Below are 24,214 nucleotides of genomic sequence, written 5' to 3'. Positions count from 1 at the left end.
GGTCAGCAGCTGTGGCTGTAGCGACACGACGAAAATCAATCGGAAACGATTCGACCACTTCATCGGTTTCCGAATCAATGAACATGCAAGCAAGTTCGGAAGAATCGAATGCTTTATCCTCAGCAACAGGCAAACGGGACAACGCATCGGCGTTTCCGTGCTTAGCAGTGGACCGATACAAGATATCGTAGCGGTACTGCGAGAGGAAAACAGACCAGCGAATGAATTTCTGCGCTGTACGTGGAGGTACAGGCTTGGTCGGATGAAAAAGCGATGTCAAAGGTTTGTGGTCTGTGATGATGGTAAAGTGACGACCATACAAGAAATCATGGAACTTAGTAACACGAAACACGAGAGCCAAAGCTTCTTTCTCTATCTGTGAATAATTTCTTTGCGCAGACGAGAGCAATTTGGACGCAAAGGCAATAGGGCGATCATGGGAGCCAACTTTGTGCGCAAGCACAGCACCGATCCCGAAATCCGATGCATCTACCATCAACAAAAGGGGTTTCTGGGGATCGAATGGCGTAAGGCAAGTATTAGAAAGCAACGCCGATTTCAACTGGCGAAAGGCGCGTTCACATTCCGTCGTCCAGACGAACGGAACACCTTTACGGCGTAAGCGATGAAGCGGAGCTGAAATGGAAGAGGCATTGCGCACAAATTTATTGTAATAATTAATTTTACCCAACACACTCTGTAGCTGTTTCACATTGTGAGGGGAAGGCAATTCTTGTATGGCACGGAGGTGCTCTGGACTCGGATGTATGCCTTGGGCATTAATGACATGTCCCAGGTAAGGTAAGTCACGAGCAAAAAACACACATTTGTCCTTCCTCAAGCGTAGACCATTTTGCCGCAAGACCTGAAATAATGTTCGTAAGTTCGCAAGATGATCTTCTTCTGTCTGTCCGGAGATCACTATATCGTCCAGATAGTTTGCTGCAGTAGGGACCGACGCACAAATAGTTTGTAAATATTGCTGAAACAAGGCAGGGGCGGATGCACACCCGAATGGCAGTCTTTTGAAGCGGTACAATCCAAGATGCGTGTTAACCACCAATACGCGCTGGGATTCGTCGTCCACCGGTATTTGCAAGTACGCATCGGCTAGGTCCAACTTTGAAAAATATTTTCCCGGGCACAGTTTAGCAAAAAGATCTTCCGGGCGGGGCAAAGGAAAAGTAGCAGTCACTAGCTGTGGATTCACTGTGGCCTTGAAGTCCACGCAAAGTCTCAATTTTCCGGAAGGTTTTGGCAAAATTACTAAGGGTGAGGCCCAGAGAGAAGCTTGCACACGTTCAATTACACCCTGTCATTCGAGATCGTGTAACGTTCTTGCGACCTCATCACGCAATGCGTGGGGACATTGCGCGCCCTGAAAAATTTCGGTTGCGCGTTTACCTTCAGTTCTAAATGTGCTTCATAGTTTTTAGCGCAACCTAAGCCCGGTGCAAAAATGTCTGCAAATTTGTCACACAGCCGAGAAACACTGTCTGTAGGCACAGTCTGATTCACTGATAGGACCTGATTTACAATAGACATGTTAAACAACTGAAACAAATCTAGACCAAACAAGTTCACAGCAGAAGAAGAACGAAGAACGTAAAATGACAAGTTTTGTTTGTCCCTTGTATGTTGCAAGAAGGCTGCACTGTCCTAACACAGGAATTGTCTGTCCGGAATATGTAGTTAGCTTAACATTTGCGGAACGCAACGGAGGTTTGCCCAGTTGTTTGTACGTGTCATGATTGAGCAATGAAACTGCAGCTCCGGTATCGAGCTGGAATGGTATCACTTTGCCTTCAAAGTCTAAGTCCACAAAAAGTTTATTGTCCTGCTGACGACAAGAGCGACTGTTTTGTGCAATGGGAACAGACACTGATACAGAATCACTTGCTAATTGACGTGATTTCCGGCGACGTCGACGCACAGTTTTTGTGGGACGAACACAGTTACTGTTAGAGAAAGTGTCACTGAACGAAGCGGAATTAACGACATGAATGTCCATAGGCGAAGGTCCACGAGCCTGAGTGTCCTTGGTTCGATTCCGGCGCGAAGCAAAGGGCCAGGAATGAATGTGATTGTCCGATCTGAGCTTTTTCTGGCAAACACTTTGAACATGTCCTTTCTTATCGCAGAAAAAGCAAATAGCTTGGCGTGACGGGCAATGTTCACGCGAATGTCTAGTAGCACACCGCGGGCACGATTTCACTACATTTGTGGGCTGGCGCGACACACGTGGCTTAGCGCGCGGCGGCAGCTGTGCGGACGTGCGCGAGGCCCGGTTACCGGGCCGCGCAGCGCGTCCAGCGGGCCGGTTAATGTTACACACGGCTGGCGAAGTTTCAAAAGATTCCTGAGCACAGTCAAGTGTGTCCTGTCTATCCAATATGTCTATCACTTGTTGAAGGGAGTGATTAACTAGTTTCAAAATTTGCTCCCGTATGCGAACATCAGAAACGTTCTGTGCAATTGCATCACACACCATTGTATCTGAATAAGAAAGACCACAGTCACATTCAAAGGCACAGTCCCTAGTAAGTCCTTGCAATGTTGCTACCCACTCCCTATTAGTTTGACCGGCCGTACGTTTTGTACGAAAGAACGTATACCGTTTTGCAACCACATTAACTGTTTCTTTGAAATAGGCATCTAATGCAGACAAAATTTCCTCGTAGGACAGAGTTGCTACATCGCGTCGGGGAAACAATTTCACAATCACACGGTATGTGGACACACCGACACAAGAAAGCAAAAACGGCTGCCGCTCTTTACCTTGAATTCTGTCGGCTGCTAGATGAAAGTTGCACTGGCGAGACCACTCGTGCCAGGTCTCATCGGCTGCCACGTATGGTCGAAAGGGAGGTGCAACAGCGTGTAGTGGCAGCGGTAGCGAAGAAGCGGCGGCGGCCGCATCTGTTTGAATGGTACGTTGACCCTGGACGAGCTGTCCAAGGGCATCCAGTAACGCCTGCGTCTGCTGATTCTGCAAGCGATAAAATTCGGACAGTACATCTGGAGAATGTGGCGAAGCCATGACACAATTAAATGTAAGCAATCAGAAAGAACTCTTTTCCCTCGTCGCCAATGTTGTGTCGGTAGCTGGGCCGACACCGTGAAGTTGAGATGGCTGAAAAGGCAAGCTAGACTAACGCAGACGGGCGTGAAGTACTGGAACAGGATACGTAATTAATGTTAGGAAGAAAAGTACGGAGCAGGTTTAATACTTAACTTTACTCATTGATTGAGGTACATCGATCTTGACGATACACAGGAGACTTTAAGTACAATCACTGTATGGCTAATGGCGCCTTGCTAGTTCGTAGCCATTAACTTAGCTGATGGCTATTCTGTCTCTCGGCTAATGAGAGAGAAAGGCTTCGTACATCTGGTCGGTAGCTAGGTTCTCGTACAACTGGGGCGAGTGCTCTCTCGTATCACGAGACCTGCCTTGGTGGTGGCGCTAGGTCTGCGATTACACAGTGGCGACACGCAGGTCCGACATGTACTAAATGGACCGCGGCCGATTTAAGCTACCACCTAGCAAGTGTGGTGTCTGGCGGTGACACCACAGGAAACTAATACTGGTCTCAAAGGGAATGCTAAAAGCACCGACTGTAAGAAGAGCCTCTATTCTTGTACTTAAGGCGGCATTGTGCCTTTTGTATTCAATTCCGACGCGATTTCTGTGTTTCATCGTCAATGTGATGGTCCAAGGAATACATTGAACCTGCAGTGGTGTATCGTAAAACTAATACTGATCTCACAGTTAATGCTCAAAGCACCGACTGTAAGAAGAGTCTCTATTCTTGTATTTAAGGCGGCATTGTGCCTTTTGTATTTAATTCGTATGCGATTTCTGTGTTTCATCGTCAATGTGAAGGTCCAAGGAATACATTGAACCTGCAGTGGTGTATCGGAAACTTAAACTGATCTCACAGAGAATGCTCAAAACACCGACTGTAAGAAGAGTCTGTATTCTTGTACATAAGGTGACATTGCCATTTTTGTATTTCATTCCGATGCGATTTCAGTGCTTCATCGTCAATGTAAAGGTCCAGGGAATACAATGAACCCGCAGTGGTGTATCGGAAACTAATACTGGTCTCACAGGGATTTCTCAAAGCACCGACTGTAAGACGATTCTCTATTCACTTACTTAAGTCAGCATTGTGCCTTTTGTGTTTAATTCCGATGCAATTACAGTGTTTCATCGTCAATGTGTATGTCCAAGGAATACATTGAACCGGCAGTGGTGTATCGGAAACTAATACTGGTCTCACAGGGAATGCTCAGAGCCCCGACTGTAAGAAGAGTCTCCATTCTTGTACTTAAGACGGCATTGTGCCTTTTGTATTTAATTCCGATGCGACTTCTGTTTTTCATCGTCAATGTGAAGGTCCAAGAAATACATTGAACCTGCAGTGGTGTATCGGAAATTAATAATGAGCTCACAGGGAATGCTCAAAGCACCGACTGTAAAATGAATCTCTATTCTCGAACTTGAGGCGGCATTGTGCCTTTTGTATTTAATTATGATGCAATTTCTGTGTCTCATCTACAATGTGAAGGTCCAAGGAGTACGTTGAACCTGCAGTGGTGTATCGGAAACTAACACTGGTCTCACAGGGAATGCTCAAAGCACCGACTGTAAGAAGAGTCTCTATTCTTGTACTTAAGGCGGCATTGTGCCATTTGTATTTAATTCTGATGCGATTTCTGTGTTTCATCGTCAATGTGAAGGTCCAAGGAATACATTGAACCTGCAGTGGTGTATCGGAAACTAATACTGGTCTCACAGGGAAGGATCAAAGCACAGACTCTAAGAAGTCACACTCGTCCTGCACTTAAGGCGGCATAGTGCCTTTTGTATTTAATTCCGATGTAATTTCAGTGTTTCATCGTCAATGTGTATGTCCAAGGAATACATTGAACCTGCAGTGGTGTATCGGAAACTAATACTGGTCTCACAGGGAATGCTCAAAGCACCGACTGTAAGAAGAGTCTCTATTCTTGTACTTAGGGCGGCATTGTGTCTTTTGTATTTAATTGAGATGCGATTTCTGTGTTTCATCGTCAATGTGATGGTCCAGGGAATACATTGAACCTGCAGTGGTGTATCGGAAACTAATACTGGTCTCACAGGGAATGCTCAAAGCACCGACTGTAAGAAGAGACTGTATTCTTGTTTTTAAGGCGGCATTGTACGTTTTGAATTTAATTCCGATGCGATGTCTGTGTTTCATCGTCAATGGAAGGTCCAAAGAATACATTGAACGTGCAATGGTGTATCGGAAACTAATACTGGTCTCACAGGAAATGCTCAAAGCACCCACTGTAAGAAGAGTCTCTAATCTTGTACTTAAGGCGGCGTTGTGCTTTTTGTGTGTAATTGCGATGCGATTTCTGTGTTTTATCGTCAATGTGAAGGTCCAAGGAATACATTGAACCTGCAGTGGTGTATTGTAAACTAATACTGGTCTCACAGGGAATGCTCAATGCACCGACTGCAAGAAGAGTCTCTATTCTTGTACTTAAGGCGGAATTGTGGCTTTTGAATTTAATTCCGATGTAATTTCTGTGTTTCATCATCAATGCTAAGGTCCAAGTATTACATTGAACCTGCAGTAGTGTTTCGGAAACTAATACTGGTCTCACAGGAAAGGATCAAAGCACAGACTCTAAGAAGTCTCACTCCTCTTGCACTGAAAGTGGCATTGTGCCTTTTGTATTTAATTCGGATGTAATTTCAGTGTTTCATCGTCAATATGTATGTCCAAGGAATTGATTGAACCGGCAGTGGTCTATCAGAAACTAATACTGGTCTCACAGGGAATGCTCAAAGCACCGACTGTAAGAAAAGTCTCTATTCATGCACTTAAGGCGGCATCGTGCCTTTTGTATTTAATTCCGATGTAATTTCTGTGTTTTATCGACAATGTGAAGGACCAAGGAATACATTGAACCTGCAGTGGTGTATCGGAAACTAATACTGGGCTCACAGGGAATGCTCAACGCACCGACTGTAAGAAGAGTCTCTTTTCTTGTTGTTAAGGCGACATTGTGCCTTTTGTATTTATTTCCGATGGGATTTCTGTGTTTCATCGTCAATGTGAAGGTCCAGGGAATACAATAAACCCGCAGTGGTGTATCAGAAACTAATACTGGTCTCACAGGGATATCTCAAAGCACCGACTGTAAGATGATTCTCTATTCATATACTTAAGTCAGCATTGTGCCTTTTGTATTTAATTCCGATGCAATTACAGTGTTTCATCGTCAATGTGTATGTCCAAGGAATACATTATACTAGCAGTGGTGTATCAGAAACTAATACTGGGATCACAGGGAATGCTCAAAGCACCGACTGTAAGAAGAGTCTCTATTCTTATATTTAAGGCGGCATTTTGCCTTTTGTAATTAACTCCGATGCGATTTCTGTGTCACTTCGTCAATGTGAAAATCCTAAGAATAAATTGAACCGGCAGTGGTCTATCAGAAACTAATACTGGCCCCAGAGGGAATGCTCAAAGCACCAACTGTAAGAAGAGTCTCTATTCTTGCAATTAAGGCGGCTTTGTGCCTTTTGTATTTAATTCCGATGTAAAAACTGTGTTTCATCGTCAATGTGAAGGTTCAAGGAATACATTGAACTTGCAGTGGTGTATCGGAAACTAATACTGGTCTCACAGGGAATGCTCAAAGCACCGACTGTAAGAAGAGTCTCTATTCTTGTACTTAGGGCGGCATTGTGCCTTTTGTATTTAATTCCGATGTAATTTCAGTGTTTCATCGTCAATGTGTATGTCCAAGGAATACATTGAACCTGCAGTGGTGTACGGGAAACTAATACTGGTCTCACAGGAAATGCTCAAAGCACCGACTGTAAGAAGAGTCCCTATTCTTGTACTTATGGCGACATTGTGCTTTTTGTATTTCATTCCGATGCGATTTCTGTGTTTCTTCGTCAATATGAAAGTCCTAGGAATAGATTGAACCGGCAGTGGTCTATCAGAAACTAATACTGGTCTCACAGGGAATGCTCAAAGCACCGACTGTAAGAAAAGTCTCTATTCATGCACTTAAGGCGGCATCGTGCCTTTTGTATTTAATTCCGATGTAATTTCTGTGTTTCATCGTCAATGTGAAGGACCAAGGAATACATTGAACCTGCAGTGGTGTATCGGAAACTAATACTGGGCTCACAGGGAATACTCAACGCACCGACTGTAAGAAGAGTCTCTTTTCTAGTACTTAAGGCGACATTGTGCATTTTGTATTTAATTCCGATGCGATTTCTGTGTTTCATCGTCAATGTGTATGTCCAAGGAATACATTGAACCTGCAGTGGTGTATAGGAAACTAATACTGGTCTCACAGGGAATGCTCAAAGCACCGACTGTAAGAAGAGTCCCTATTCTTGTACTTAAGGCGACATTGTGCCTTTAGTATTTAATTCCGATGCGTTTCCTATGTTTCATCGCCAATGTGAAGGTCCAAGGAATACATTGAACCTGCAGTGGTGTATCGGAAGCTAATACTGGTCTCACAGGAAAAGATCAAAAGCACAGACAAAGAAGTCTCACTCTTCTTGCACTTAAGGCGGCATTGTGCCCTTTGTATTTAATTCCGATGTAATTTCAGTGTTTCATCGTCAATGTGAAGGTGCAGGGAATACAATGAACCCGCAGTGGTATATCGTAAACTAATACTGGTCTCACAGTGATTTCTCAAAGCACCGACTGTAAGATGATTCTCTATCCATGAACTTAAGTCAGCATTGTGCCTTTTGTATTTAATTCGGATGCAATTACAGTCTTTCATCGTCAATGTGTATGTCCAAGGAATACATTGAACCGGCAGTGGTGTATCGGAAACTAATACTGGTCTCACAGGGAATGCTCAAAGCACCGACTGTAAGAAGAGTCTCCATTCTTGTACTTAAGACGGCATTGTGCCTTTTGAATTTAATTCCGATGCGACTTCTGTGTTTCATCGTCAATGTGAAGGTCCAAGAAATACATTGAACCGGCAGTGGTGTATCGGAAATTAATATTGAGCTCACAGGGAATGCTCAAAGCACCGACTGTAAAATGAGTCTCTATTTTCGAACTTGAGGCGGCATTGTGCCTTTTGTATTTAATTCCGAAGCAATTTCTGTGTTTCATCTACAATGTGAAGGTCCAAGAAGTACATTGAACCTGCAGTGGTGTATCAGAAACTAATACTGGTCTCACAGGGAATGCTCAAAGCAGCGACTGTAAGAGGAGTCTCTATTCTTGTACTTAAGGCGGCATTGTGCCTTTTGTATTTAAATCCGATGCGATTTCTGTGTTTCATCGTCAATGTGAAGGACCAAGGAATACATTGAACCTGCAGTGGTGTATCGGAAACTAATACTGGTCTCACAGGGAATGCTCAAAGCACCGACTGTAAGAAGAGTCTCTATTCTTGCAATTAAGGCGGCATTGTGCCTTTTGTATTTAATTCCGATGTAATTACTGTATTTCATCGTCAATGTGAAGGTCCAAGGAATACATTGATCCTGCAGTGGTGTATCGGAAACTAATACTGGTCTCAAAGGGAATATTCAAAGCACCGACTGTAAGAAGAGTCTTTATTCTTTTACTTAAGGCGGCATTGTGCCTTTTGTATTTAATTCCGATGTGTTTTCTGTGTTTCATCATCAATGTGAAGGTCCAAGGAATACTTTGAACCTGCAGTGGTGTATCTGAAACTAATACTGGTCTCACAGGGAATGCTCAAAGCACCGACGGTAAGAAGAGTCTCTATTCTTGAACTTAAGGCGACATTGTGCCTTTTGTGTTTAATTCCGATGCGATTTCTGTGTTTCATCGTCAATGTGAAGGTCCAAAGAATACATTGAACCTGCAGTGGTGTATCGGAAACTAATACTGGTCTCACAGGAAATGCTCAAAGCACCGACTGTAAGAAGAGTCTGTCTTCTTGTATTTAAGGCGGCATTTGGCCTTTTGTATTTAACTCCGATGCGATTTCTGTGTTTTTTCGTCAATGTGAAAGTCCTAGGAATAGATTGAACCGGCATTGGTCTATCAGAAACTAATACTGGTCTCACGGGGAATGCTCAAAGCACCGACGGTAAGAAGAGTCTCTATTCTTGCACTTAAGGCGACATTGTGCATTTTGTATTTAATTCCGATGCGATATCTGTGTTTCACCGCCAATGTGAAGGTCCAAGGAATACATTGAACCTGCAGTGATGTATCGGAAGCTAATAATGGTCTCACAGGAAAGGATCAAATCACAGACTATAAAGTCTCCCTCTTTTTGCACTTAAGGCGGCATTATGCCTTTTGTATTTAATTCCGATGTAATTTCAGAGTTTCATCGACAATGTGAATGTCCAAGGAATACATTGAACCAGCAGTGGTGTATCGGAGTCTAATACGGGTCTCACAGGGAATTCTCAAAGCACCGACTGTAAGAAGAGTCTCTATTCGTGTACTTAAGGCGGCATTGTGCCTTTTGTATATAATTCCGATGTAACTTCTGTGTCTCATCGATAATGTGAAGGTCCAAGGAATACATTGAACCTGCAGTCGTGTATCGGAAACTAATACTGGTCTCACAGGGAATTCTCAAGGCACCGACTGTAAGAATAGACTCTATTCTTGTACTTGAGGCGGCATTGTTCCTTTTGTATTTAATTCCGATGTAATTTCAGTGTTTCATCGTCAATGTGTATGTCCAAGGAATTCGTCGAACCAGCAGTGGTGTATCGGAAACTAATACTGGTCTCACAGGGAATGCTCAAAGCACCAACTGTAAGAACAGTCTCTATTCCGGTACTTAAGGCGGCATTGTGCCTTTTGTATTCAATTCCGATGCGATTCCTGTGTTTCATCGTCAATGTGAAGGTCCAAGGAATACTTTGAACCTGCAGTGGTGAATCGGAAACTAATACTGGTCTCACAGGGAATGCTCAAATCACAGACTGTAAGGAGGGTCACTATTCTTGTTCTTAAGGGGGTTTTGTGATTTTTGTAGTTAATTCCGATGTCATTTCTGTGTTTCATCGTCAATGTGAAGGTTCCAGGAATACATTGAACATGCAGTGGTCTATCGGAAACTAATACTGGTCACATAGGGAATGCTCAAAGCAACGACTGTAACAAGAGCCTCTATTCTTGTACCTAAGGAGGCATTGTTCCTTTTGTATTTAATTCCGATGCGATTTGTGTGTCTCATCGTTAATGTAAAGGTCCACGGAATACATTGAACCTGCAGTGGTGTATCGGAAACTAATACTGGTCTCACATTAAAGGTTCTAAGCACAGACTCTAAGAAGTCTCACTCTTCTTGCACTTAAGGCGGTATTGTGCCTTTTGTATTTAATTCCAATGTAATTTCAGTGTTTCATCGTCAATGTGTGTGTCCAAGGAATACATTGAACCTGCAGTGGTGTATCGGGAACAAATACTCGTCTCACAGGGAATGCTCAAAGCAATGACTGTAAGAAGAGTCTCTATTCTTGTACTTAGGGCGGCATTGTGTCTTTTGTATTTAATTGAGATGCGATTTCTGTGTTGCATCGTCAATGTGAAGGTCCAGGGAATACATTGAACCTGCAGTGGTGTATCGGAAACTAATACTGGTCTCACAGTAATGCTTAAAGAACCGACCGTAAGAAGAGTCACAATTCTTGTACTTACGGCGGCATTGTGCTTTTGTATTTAATTCCGATGCAATTTCTGTGTTTCATCGTCAATGTGAAGGTCCAAGGAATACATTGAACTTGTAGTGGTGTATCGGAATCTAATACTGGTCTCACAGGGAATGCTCAAAGCACCGACTGGGAGAAGAGATTCTATTCTTGTATTTAAGGCGGCATTTTGCCTTTTGTAATTTACTCCGAAGCGATTTCTGTGTTACTTCGTCAATGTGAAAATCCAAAGGATAGATTGACCCGCAGTGGTCTATCACAAACTAATACTGGTCTCACAGGGAATGCTCAAAGCACCGACTGTAAGAAGAGTCTCTATTCTTCCAATTAAGGCGGCATTGTGCCTTTTGTATTTAATTCCGATGAAATTACTGTATTTCTTCGTCAATGTGAAGGTCCAAGGAATACATTGAACCTGCAGTGGTGTATCGGAAACTAATACTGGTCTCACAGTTAATCCTCAAAGTACCGACTGTAAGAAGAGTCTTTATTCTTTTACTTAAGGCGGCATTGTGCCTTATGTATTTAATTCCGATGTGATTTCTGTGTTTCATCATCAATGTGAAGGTCCAAGGAACACTTTGAACCTGCAGTGGTGTATCTCAAACTAATACTGGTCTCACAGGGAATGCTCATAGCACCGACGATAAGAAGAGTCTCTATTCTTGAACTTAAGGCGACATTGTGCCTTTTGTGTATAATTCCGATGCGATTTCTTTGTTTCATCGTCAATGTGAAGGTCCAAGGAATACATTGAACCTGCAGTGGTGTATCGGAAACTAATACTGGTCTCACAGGGAATGCTCAAGGCACCGACTGTAAGAATAGACTCTATTCTTGTACTTGAGGCGGCATTGTTCCTTTTGTATTTAATTCCGATGTAATTTCAATGTTTCATCGTCAATGTGTATGTCCAAGGAATACGTCGAACCAGCAGTGGTGTATCGGAAACTAATACTGGTCTCACAGGGAATGCTCAAAGAACCGACTGTAAGAAGAGTCTCTATTCTTGTACTTAAGGCGGCAGTGTGCCTTTTGTATTTAATTCCGATGCAATTTCTTTGTTTCAGCGTCAATGTGAAGGTCCGAGTTATGCATTAAACCTACAGTTGTGCATCGGATTCTAGTAGTGGTCTCACAGAAAACGGTCAAAGTATAGACTCTTAGAAGAGTCTCTCTTCTTGTACATAAGGCGGCATTATTGCTTTTGTATTTAATTACGATGCAATCTCTGTGTTACATCGTCAACGTGAAGGTCCAATTAATACATTGAACCTGCAGTGGTGTACCGGAAACTAATACTGGTCTCACATTAAAGGATCAAATCACAGCCTCTAAGAAGTCTCACTATTCTTGCTCTTAATGCGGCATAGTGCCGTTTGTATTTAATTCCGATGTAATTTCAGTGTTTCATCGTCAATGTGTAGGTCCAAGGAATACATTGAGTCTGCAGTGTTGTATCGGAAACTAATACTGGTCTCACAGGGAGTGTTCCAGGCACAGACTGTAGATGAGTCTCTGATCTTGTACTTTACGCGGCATTGTGCTTCTTGTATTTAATTCCGATGCGATTTCTGTGTTTCATCGTCAATGTGAAGGTCCAAGGAATATATTGGACCTGCAGTGGTGTATCGAAAACTAATACTGGTCTCACAAGGAATACTCAAAGCACTAACTGTAAGAAGAGTCTCTATTCTTGTACTTAAGCCGGCATTGTACCTTTTGTATTTAATTCCCATGCGAGTTCTGTGTTTCATAGTCAATGTGAAGGTCCAAGGAATACTTTGAACCTGCAGTGGTGTATCGGGAACTAATACTGGTCTCACAGGGAATGCTCAAGGCACCAACTGTAAGAAGAGTCTCTATACCTGTACTTAAGGCGGCATTGTGCCTTTTGTATTTAATTCCGATGCGATATCTGTGTTTAATCGTCAATGTGAATGTCCAAGGAGTACATTGAACCTGCAGTGGTGTATCGGAAACTAATACTGGTCTCACAGGGAGTGTTCAAGGCACAGACTGTAGAAGAATCTGTAATCTTCTACTTTAAGCGGCATTGTGCTTCTTGTATTTAATTCCGATGCGATTTCTGTGTTTCATCGTGAATGTGAAGGTCCAAGGAATACATTGAACCTGCAGTGGTGTATGGGAAACTAATACTGGTGTCACAAGTAATGCTCAAAGCACTAACTGTAAGAAGAGTCTTTATTCTTGTACTGAAGGCGGCATTGTGCCTTTTGTATTTAATTCCGATGCGATTTCTGTGCTTCATAGTCAATCTGAAGGTCCAAGGAATACATTGAACCTGCAGTGGTTTAGGGGAAACTAATACTGCTCACACACGGAATGCTCATTGCACAGACGGTAAGAAAAGTCACTATTTGTTTACTTACGGCGGCATTTTGCCTTTTGTATTTAAATCCAATACAATCTCTGTGTTTCATCGTCAATGTGTTGGACCAAGTAAGACATTAATCCTGCATTGATGCATCGGTATCTATAACTGGTCTCACAGGGAATGCTCAAATCACAGACTGTAAGAAGAGTCACTATTCTTGTACTTAAGGCGGTTTTGTGCCATTTGTATTTAATTCCGATGTAATTTCTGTGTTTCATCGTCAATGTGTAGGTCCAAGGAATACATTGAGCCTGCAGTGGTGTATCGGAAACTAATACTGGTCTCACAGAGAGTGTTCAAGGCACAGACTGTTGAAGAGTCTCTGATCTTGTACTTTACGCGGCATTGTGCTTCATGTATTTAATTCCGATGTGATTTCTGTGTTTCATCGTCAATGTGAAGGTCCAAGCAATACATTGAACCTGCAGTGGTGTATCGGAAACTAATACTGGTCTCACAGGGAATCCTCAAAGCACCGACTGGAAGAAGAGGCTCTATTCTTGTACTTACGGCGGCATTGTGCTATTTGTATTTAATTCCGATGCGATTTCTGTGTTTCATCGTCAATGTGAAGGTCCAAGGAATACATTCCACCTGCAGTGGTGTATCGGAAACTAATACTGGTCTCACATTAAAGGATCAAATCACAGCCTCTAAGAAGTCTCACTCTTCTTGCTCTTAAAGCGGCATTGTGCCGTTTGTATTTAATTCCGATGTAATTTCAGTGTTTCATCGTCAATGTGTAGGTCCAAGGAATACATTGAGTCTGCAGTGGTGTATCGGAATCTAATACTGGTCTCACAGGGAAAGCTCAAATCACCGACTGTAAGAAGTCTCACTCATCTTGCACTAAAGGCTTCTTTGTGCCTTTTGTATTTAATTCCGATGCGATTTCTGTGTTTCATCGTCAATGTGAAGGTCCAAGGAATACATTGAACCTGCAGTGGTGTATCGGAAACTAATACTGGTCTCACAAGGAATGTTTAAAGCACTAACTGTAAGAAGAGTCTCTATTCTTGTACTTAAGCCGGCATTGTGCCTTTTGAATTTAATTCCGATGCGATTTCTGTGTTTCATAGTTACTGTGAAGGTCCAAGGAATACTTTGAACCTGCAGTGGTGTATCGGAAGCTAATACTGGTCTTGCAGGTAAGGATCAAAGAATGGACTCTAAGAAGTCCCACTCTTCTTGCACTTAAGGCGGCATCGTGCCATTTGTATTTAATTTCGATGTAATTTCAGTGTTTCAACGTCAATGTGTATGTCCAAGGAATACATTGAACCTGCAGTGGTGTATCGGAAACTAATACTGATCTCGGAGGGAATGCTCAAAGCACCGCTTGTACGAAGTGTCTCTATTCTTGTACTTATGGCGGCATTGTGTCTTTGGTATTTAATTCCGATGCGATATCTCTGTTTCATAGTCAATGTAAAGGTCCAAGGAATACCTTGAACCTGCAGTGGTGTATCGGAAACTAATACTGCTCTCGGAGGGAATGCTCAAAGCACCGCTTGTAAGAAGTGTCTCTATTCTTGTACTTAAGGCAGCGTTGTGTCTTTTGTATTTAATTCCGATGCGATTTCTGTGTGTCATAGTCAATGTGAAGGTGCAAGGAATTATTAAAACCTGCAGTGGTGTATCGGAAACTAATACTGCTCTCGGAGGGAATGCTCAAAGCACCGCTTGTAAGAAGTGTCTCTATTCTTGTACTTAAGGCAGCGTTGTGTCTTTTGTATTTAATTCCGATGCGATTTCTGTGTGTCATAGTCAATGTGAAAGTGCAAGGAATTATTGGAACCTGCAGTGGTGTATCGGAAACTAATACTGGTCTCACAAGGAATGCTCAAAGCACTAACTGTAAGAAGAGTCTCTATTCTTGTACTTAAGCCGGCAATGATTCTTTTGTATTCAATTCCGATGCAATTTCAGTGTTTCATCGTCATTGTGTATGTCCAAGGAATACATTGAGTCTGCAGTGGTGTATCGGAAACTAATACTGGTCTCACAGAGAGTGTTCAAGGCACAGACTGTTGAAGAGTCTTTGATCTTGTACTTTATGCGGCATTGTGCTTCATGCATTTAATTCCGATGTGATTTCTGTGTTTCATCGTCAATGTGGAGGTCCAAGGAATACATTGAACCTGCAGTGGTGTATCGGAAACTAATACTGGTCCCACAGGGAATGCTCAAAGCACCGACTGTAAGAAGAGACTCTATTCTTGTACTTACGGCGGCATTGTGCCTTTTGTATTTAATTCCGATGCGATTTCTGTGTTTCATCGTCAATGTGAAGGTCCAAGGAATACATTCAACCTGCAGTGGTGTATCGGAAACTAATCCGGGTCTCACATTAAAGGATCAAAGCACAGATACTAAGAAGTCTCACTCATGTTGCACTAAATACGGCATTGTGCTTTTTGTATTTAATTCCGATGTAATTTCTGTGCTTCGTCGTCAATGTTTAGGTCCAAGGAATACATTGAACCTCCAGTGGTGCATCGGAAACTAATACTGGTAACACAGGGTGTGTTCAAGGGACAGAATGTAGAAGAGTCACTATTCTTGTACTTAAGACGGAATTGTGCCTTTTGTATTTATTTCCGATGTAAGTTCTGTGTTTCATCGTCAATGACTAGGTCCAAGGAATACATTGTGCCTGCAGTGGTGAATCGGAAACTAATACTGGTCTCACAGGAAAGGATCAAAGCACAGACACTAAGAAGTCTCACTCTTCTAGCACTTAAGGCGGCATTGTGCCTTTTGTATTTAATTCCGATGTAATTTGTGTGTTTCATCGTAAATGTGTATGATCAAGGAATACATTGAACCTGCAGTGGTGTATCGGAAACTAATACTGGTCTCACAGGGAGTGTTCAAGGCACCGACTGTAGAAGAGTCTCTGATCTTGTACTTTACGCGGAATTGTGCTTCTTATATTTAATTCCGATGCGATTTCTGTGTTTCATCGTCAATGTGAAGCTCCAAGGAATACATTGAACCTGCAGTGGTGTATCGGAAACTAATACTGGGCTCACAGGAAAGGATCAAAGAACAGCCTCTAAGAAGTCTCACTCTTCTTGCACTTAAGGCGGCATTGTGCCTTTTGTATTTAATTACGATGTAATTTCAGTGTTTCATTGTCAATGTGTGTATGCAAGGAATACATTGAACCGGCAGTGGTGTATCGGAAACTAATACTGGTTTCACAGGAAAGGATCAAAGCACAGACTCTAAGAAGTCTCACTCTTCTTGCACTTAAGGCGGCATCGTGCCTTTTGTATTTAATTCCAATGAAATTTCTGTGTTTCATCGTCAATGTGTGGGTCCAAGGGATACATTAATCCTGCATTGGTGCTTCGGTATCTAATACTTGTCTCACAGGGAATGCTTAATCACAGACTGTAAGAAGAGTCACTATTCTTGTACTTAAGACAGAATTGTGCCTTTTGTATTTAATTCCGATGTAAGTTCTGTGTTTCATCGTCAATGAGTATGTCCAAGGAATACATTGAGCCTGCAGTGGTGAATCGGAAACTAATACTCGTCTCACAGGAAAGGACCAAAGCACAGACTCTAAGAAGTCTCACTCTTCTTGCACTTAAGGCGGCAATGTGCCTTTTGTATTGAATTCCGATGTAATTTCTGTGTTTCATCGTCAACGTGTATGTCCAAGGAATACATTGAACCCACAGTGGTGAATCGGAAACTAATACTGGTCTCACAGTAAAGGATCAAAGAATGGATTCTTAGAAGTCTCACACTTCTTGCATTAAGGCGGCATTGTGTCTTTTGTATTTAAATTCGATGTAATTTCAGTGTTTGCATCGTCATTGTGTATGTCCAAGGAATACTTTGAACCTGCAGTGGGTTATCGGAAACTAATACTGGTCTCACAGGGAATGCTCAAAGCACCGACTCTAAGAAGAGTCTCTATTCTTGTACTTACGGCGGCCTTGTGCCTTTTGTATTTAATTCCGATGCGATTTCCGTGTTTCATCGTCAATGTGAAGGTCCAAGGAATACATTGAACCTGCAGTGGTGTATCGGAAACTAATACTGGTGTCACAGGGAATGCTCAGAACACCGACTGTAAGAGGAGTCTCTATTCTTGTACTTAAGGCGGCATTGTGCCTTTTGCATTTAATTCCGATGCGATTTCTGTGTTTCATAGTCAATGTGAAGGTCCAAGGAATACCTTGAACCAGCAGTGGTGTATCGGAAACTAATACTGCTCTCAGAGGGAATGCTCAAAGCACCGACTGTAAGAAGTGTCTCTATTCTTGTACTTCAGGCGGAATTGTGCCTTTTGTATTTAATTCCGATGCGATTTATGTGTTTCATCTTCAATTTGAAGGTCCAAGGAAGACATTGAACCTGCGGTGGTGTATCGGAAACTAATACTGGTCTCACAGGAAAGGATCAAAAAATGGACCCTAAGAAGTCTCACTCTTCTTGCATTAAGGCGGCATTCTGTTTTTTTTTTAATTCTGATGTAGTTTCTGTGTTTCATCGTCAATGTGAAGATCCATGGAATACTTTGAACCTGCAGTGGTGTATCGGAAACTAATACTGGTCTCACAGTGAATGCTCAAAGCACCGACTGTAAGAAGATTCTCTATTCTTGTACTTAAGGCGGCATTGTTGCCTTTTGTATTTAATTCCTATGTGATTTCTGTGTTTCATCGTCAACTTGAAGTTCCAAGGAATACATTTAACCTGCAGTGGTGTATCGGAAACTAATACCGGTCTCACATTAAATGATCAAAGAAAAGATGCTAAGAAGTCTCTCTCTTCTTGCGCTTAAGGCGGCATTGTGCCTTTTGTATTTAATTCCGATGTAATATCAGTGTTTCATCGTCAATGTGTATGTCCAAGGAATACATTGAACCTACAGTGGTGAATCGAAAACTAATACTGGTCTCACAGGATAGGATCAAAGCACAGACTCTAAGAAGTCTCATTGCTCTTGCACTTAAGGCGGCATTATGCCTTTTGTATTTAATTTCGATGTAATTTCAGTGTTTCATCGTCAATGTGTATGTCCAAGGAATACATTGACCCTGCAGTGGTGTATCAGAAACTAATACTGGTCTCACAGGGAGTGTTCATGGCACAGACTGTAGAAGAGTCTCTGATCATGTACTTTACGCGGCATTGTGCTTCTTGTATTTAATTCCGATTCGTTTTCTGAGCTTCATCATCAATGTGAAAGTCCAAGGAATACATTGAACCTGCAGTGGTGTATCGGAAAGTAATACTGGTCTCACAGGGAATGCTCAAAGCACCAACTGTAAGAAGAGTCTCTATTCTTGTAATTAAGGCGGCATTGTGCCTTTTATATTTAATTCCGATGCGATTTCTGGGTTTCATCGTCAATGTGAAGGTCCAAGGAATACATTGAATCTGCAGTGGTGTATCGGAAACTAAAACTGGTCTCACAGGAAAGGATCAAAGAAAGGACTCTAAGAAGTCTCACTCTTCTTGCATTATGGCGGCATTGTGTCTTTTGTATTTAATTCCGATGTAATTTCAGTGTTTCATCGTCATTGTGTATGTCCAAGGAATACATTGAACCTGCAGCGGTGTGTCGGAAACTAATACCGGTCTCACAGGGAATGCTCAAAGCACCGACTGTAAGAAGAGTCTCTATTCTTGTACTTAAGGCGGCATTGTGCCTTTTGTATTTAATTCCGATGCGATTTCTGTGTTTCATCGTCAATGTGAAAGTCAAAGGAATACATTGAACCTGCAGCGGTGTATCGGAAACTAATACTGGTCTCACAGGGAATGCTCAAAGCACGATCTGTAAGAAGAGTCTCTATTCTTGTACATAAGCCGGCATTGTGCCTTTTGTATTTAATTCCGATGCGATTTCTGTGTTTCATAGTCAATGTAAAGGTCCAAGGAATACTTTGAACCTGCAGTGGTGTATCGGAAACTAATACTGCTCACAGAGGGAATGCTCAAAGCACCGACTGTAAGAAGTGTCTCTATTCTTGTACTTAAGGCGGCATTGTGCCCTTTGTATTTAATTCCGATGCGATTTCTGTGTTTCATAGTCACTGTGAAGGTCCAACGAATACTTTGAACCTGCAGTGGTGTATCGGAGACTAATAGTGGTCTCACAGGGAATGCTCAAAGCACCGAATGTAACAAGAGTCTCTATTCTTGTACTTAAGGCGGCATTGTGCCTTTGTATTTAATTCCAATGCGATTTCTGTGTTTCATAGTCACTGTGGAGGTCCACGGAATACTTTGAACCTGCAGTGGTGTATCGGAAACTAATACTGCTTTCAGAGGGAATGCTCAAAGCATCGACTGTAAGAAGTGTCTCTATTCTTGTACTTAAGGCGGCCTTGTCCCTTTTGTATTTAATTCCGATGCGATTTCTGTGTTTCATAGTCCATGTGAAGGTCCAAGGAACACCTTGAATCTGCAGTGGTGTATCGGCAACTAATACTGGTCTCATAGGAAAGGATCAAAGCACAGACTCTAAGAAGTCTCAATCCTTTTGCACTTAAGATGGCATTGTGCCTTTTGTATTTACTTGCGATGTAATTTCAGTGTTTCGTCATCAATGTGAATGTCCAAGGAATACAATGAACCTACAGTGGTGTATCGGAAAGTAATACTGGTCTCATAGGAAAGGATCAAAGCACAGACTCTAAGAAGTCTCACTCCTTTTGCACTTAAGGTGGCATTGTGACTTTTGTATTTAATTCCGATGTAATTTCAGTGTTTCATCGTCAATGTGTATGTAAAAGGAATACATTGAACCTGCAGTGGTGCATCGGAAACTAATACTGTTCTCATATGAAAGGATCAAAGCACAGACTCTAAGAAGTCGCACTCCTTTTGCACTTAAGGTGGCATTGTGCCTTATGTATTTAATTCCGATGTAATTTCAGTGTTTCATAGTCTATGTGAAGGTCCAAGGAATACTTTGAACTTGCAGTGGTGTATCGGAAACTAATACTGGTCTCACAGGGAATGCTCAAAGCACCGTCTGTAAGAAGAGACTCTATTCTTGTAATTATGGCGGCATTGTGCCTTTTGTATTTAATTCCGATGCTATTTCTGTGTTTCATCGTCAATGTGAAAGTCAAAGGAATACATTGACCCTGCAGCGGTGTATCGGAAACTAATACTGGTCTCACAGGGAATGCTCAAAGCACGAACTGTAAGACGAGTCTCTATTCTTGTAATTAAGGCGGCATTGAGCCATTTGTAATTAATTCCGATGCGATTTCTGTGTTTCATCTTCAATGTGAAGGTCCATGGAAGACATTGAACCTGCAGTGGTGATCCGAAACTAATACTGGTCTCACAGGAAAGGATCAAAGAATGGACTCTAAGAAGTCTTACTCTTCTTGCATTAAGGTGGCATTCTGTCTTTTGTATTTAATTCCGATGTAAATTCAGTGTTTCATCGCCATTGTGCATGCCCAAGGAATACATTGAACCTGCAGTGGTGTATCGGAAACTAATACTGGTCTCACAGGGAATGCTCAAAGCACCGACTGTATGAAGAGTCTGTACTCTTGTACTTAAGCCGGCATTGTGCCTTTTGTATTTAATTCCGAAGCGATTTCTGTGTTTCATCGTCAACTTGAAGTACCAAGGAATACATTGAACCTGCAGTGGTGTATCGGAAACTAATACTGGTCTCACAGGGAATGCTCAAAGCACCAACTGTAAGAAGAATCTCTATTCTTAAACTTAAGGCAGCATTGTGCCTTTTGTATTTAATTCCGATGCGATTTCTGTGTTTCATCGTCAATGTGAAGGTCCAAAGAATACACTAAAACTTCAGTTGTGTATCGGAAACTAATACTGGTCTCACAGGGAATGCTCAAAGCACCGACTGTAAGAAGAGTCTCTATTTTTGCACTTAAGGCGGCATTGTGCCTTTTGTATTTAATTCCGATGTAATTTCAGTGTTTCATCGTCAATGTGTATGACAAGGAATACATTGAAACTGCAGTGGTGAATCGGAAATTAATACTGGCCTCACAGGGAACGCACAAAGCACCAACTGTGAGAAGGGTCTCTACTCCTTTACTTAAGGTGGCATTGTGCCTTTTGTATTTAATTACGATGCGATATCTGTGTTTCATCGTCAATTTTAAGCTCCAAGCAATACATTGAACCTGCAGTGGTGTATCGGAAACTAATACTGGTCACACAGGGAATGCTCAAAGCACCGACTGTAAGAAGAGTCTCTATTCTTGTACTTAATTCGGCATTGTGCCTTTTGTATTTAAATCCGATGCGATTTCTGTGTTTCATAGTCAATGTGAAGGTCCAAGGAACACCTTGAACCTGCAGTGGTGTATCGGAAACTAATACTGCTCTCAGAGGCAATGCTCAAAGCACCGACTGTAAGAAGTGTCTCAATTCTTGTACGTAAGGCGGCATTTTGCCTTTTTTATTTAATTCGGATGCGATTTCTGTATTTCATCGTAACTGTGAAGGCCCAAGGATTATATTTAATCTGCAGTGGTGTATCGGAAACTATTACTGGTCTCACAGGGAATGCTCAAAGCACCGACTGTAAGAAGAGTCTCTATTCTTGTAAATAAGGGGGCATTGTGCCTTTTGTATTTAATTCCGATGCGATTACTGTGTTTCATCGTCAATGTGAAGGTCCAAGGAATATATTGAACATGCAGTGGGCAATCGGAAACTAATACTAGTCTCACAGGAAAGGATCAAAGAATGGACTCTAAGAAGTCTCACTCTTCTTGCATTAAGGCAGCATTGTGTCTTTTGTATTTAATTCCGATGTAATTTCAGTGTTTCATCGTCATTGTGTATGTCCATGGAATACATTGAACCGGCAGTGGTGTGTCGGAAACTAATCCTGGTCTCACAGGGCATACTCAACGCACCGACTGTAAGAAGAGTCTCTATTCTTGTACTTAAGCCGGCATTGTGCCTTTTGTATTTAATTCCGATGCGATTTCTGTGTTTCATAGTCAGTGTGAAGGTCCAAGGAATACTTTGAACCTGCAGTGGTGTATCGGAAACTAATACTGGTCTCAGAGGCAATGCTCAAAGCACCGACTGAGAGAAGTGTCTCTATTCTTGTACTTAAGGCGGCTTTGTGCCTTTTGCATCTAATTCCGATGCGATTTCTGTGTTTCATAGTCATTGTGAATATCCAAGGAATACTTTGTACCTGCAGTGGTGTATCGGAAACTAATACTGGTCTCACAGGGAATGCTCAAACCACCGAATGTAAGAAGAGACTCTATTCTTGTACTTATGGCGGCCTTGTGCCTTTTGTATTTAATTCCGATGCGATTTCTGTGTTTCATAGTCAATGTGAAGGTCCAATGAATACTTTGAACCTGCAGTGGTGTATCGGAAACTAATATTGCTCTCAGAGGCAATGCTCAAAGCACCGACTGAGAGAAATTTCTCTATTCTTGTACTTAAGGCGGCATTGTGCCTTTTGTATTTAATTCCGATGCGATTTCTGTGTTTCATCGTCAATGTAAGGGTCCAAGGAATACATTGAACCTGCTGTGGTGTATCGGCAACTATTACTGGTCTCACAGGGAATGCTCAAGCACCGACTGTAAAAGAAGTCTCTATTCTCCTTAATTAAGGCGGCATTGTGCCTTTTGTATTTAGTTCCGATGCGAATTCTATGTTTCATCGTCAATGTGAAGGTCCAAGGAATAGATTGAACATGCAGTGGTGTATCGGAAACTAATACTGGTCTCACAGGAAAGGATCAAGGCACAGACACTAAGAAGCCTCAATCCTCTAGCACTTAAGGCGGCATTGTGCCTTTTGTATTTAATTCCGATGTAATTTCAGTATTTCATCGTCAATGTGTATGTCCAAGGAATACATTGAACCTGCAGTGGTGTATCGGAAACTAATACTGGTCTCACAGGGAATGCTCAAAGCACCGACTGTAAGAAGAGTCTCTATTCTTGTACTTATGGCGGCATTGTGCCTTTTGTATTTAATTCCGATGCGATTTCTGTGTTTCATAGTCAATGTGAAGGTCCAAGGAATACCTTGAACCTGCAGTGGTGTATCGGCAACTAATACTGGTCTCATAGGAAAGGATCAAAGCACAGACTCTAAGAGATCTCACTCCTTTTGCACTTAAGGTGGCATTGTGCCTTTAGTATTTACTTCCTATGTAATTTCAATGTTTCATCGTCAATGTATATGTAAAAGTAATACATTGAACCTGCAGTGGTGTATCGGAAACTAATACTGGTCTCATAGGAAAGGATCAAAGCACAGAATCTAAGAAGTCGCACTCCTTTTGCACTTAAGGTGGCATTGTGCCTTATGTATTTAATTCCGATGTAATTTCAGTGTTTCATAGTCAATATGAAGGTCCAATCAATACTTTGAACCTGCAGTGGTGTATCGGAAGCTAATACTGGTCTCACAGGGAATGCTTAAAGCACCGACTGTAAGAAGAGTCGCTATTCTTGAACTTAAGGCGGCATTGTGCCTTTTGTATTTAATTCCGATGCGATTTCTGGGTTTCATCGTCAATGTGAAGGTCCAAGGGATACATTGAACCTGCAGTGGTGTATCGGAAACTAATACTGGTCTCACAGGGAATGCTCAAAGCACCGTCTGTAAGAAGAGTCTCTATTCTTGTAATTATGGCGGCATTGTGCCTTTTGTATTTAATTCCGATGCTATTTCTGTGTTTCATCTTCAATGTGAAGGTCCAAGGAGTACATTGAACCTGCAGTGGAGTATCGGAAACTAATACTGGTCTCACAGGAAAGAATCAAAGAATGGACTCCAAGAAGTCTTACTCTTCTTGCATTAAGGCGGCATTCTGTCTTTTGTATTTAATTCCGATGTAATTTCAGTGTTTCATCGTCATTGTGTATGTCCAAGGAATACATTGAACCTGAAGCGGTGTATTGGAAACTAATACTGGTCTCACAGGGAATGCTCGAAGCACCGACTGTAAGAAGAGTTTCTATTCTTGTACTTAAGGCGGCATTGTGCCTTTTGTATTTAATTCCGATGAGATTTCTGTGTTTCATCGTCAATGTGAAAGTCAAAGGAATACATTGAACCTGCAGTGGTGTATCGGAAACTAATACTGGTCTCAC

The sequence above is a fragment of the Schistocerca americana genome, unplaced genomic scaffold (genome assembly GCF_021461395.2).
Source record: "Schistocerca americana isolate TAMUIC-IGC-003095 unplaced genomic scaffold, iqSchAmer2.1 HiC_scaffold_13, whole genome shotgun sequence".
NCBI lineage: Eukaryota > Metazoa > Arthropoda > Insecta > Orthoptera > Acrididae > Schistocerca > Schistocerca americana.
The sequence above is the reverse complement of the archived record's forward strand: the minus strand, read 5'-3'. Positions refer to the sequence as shown.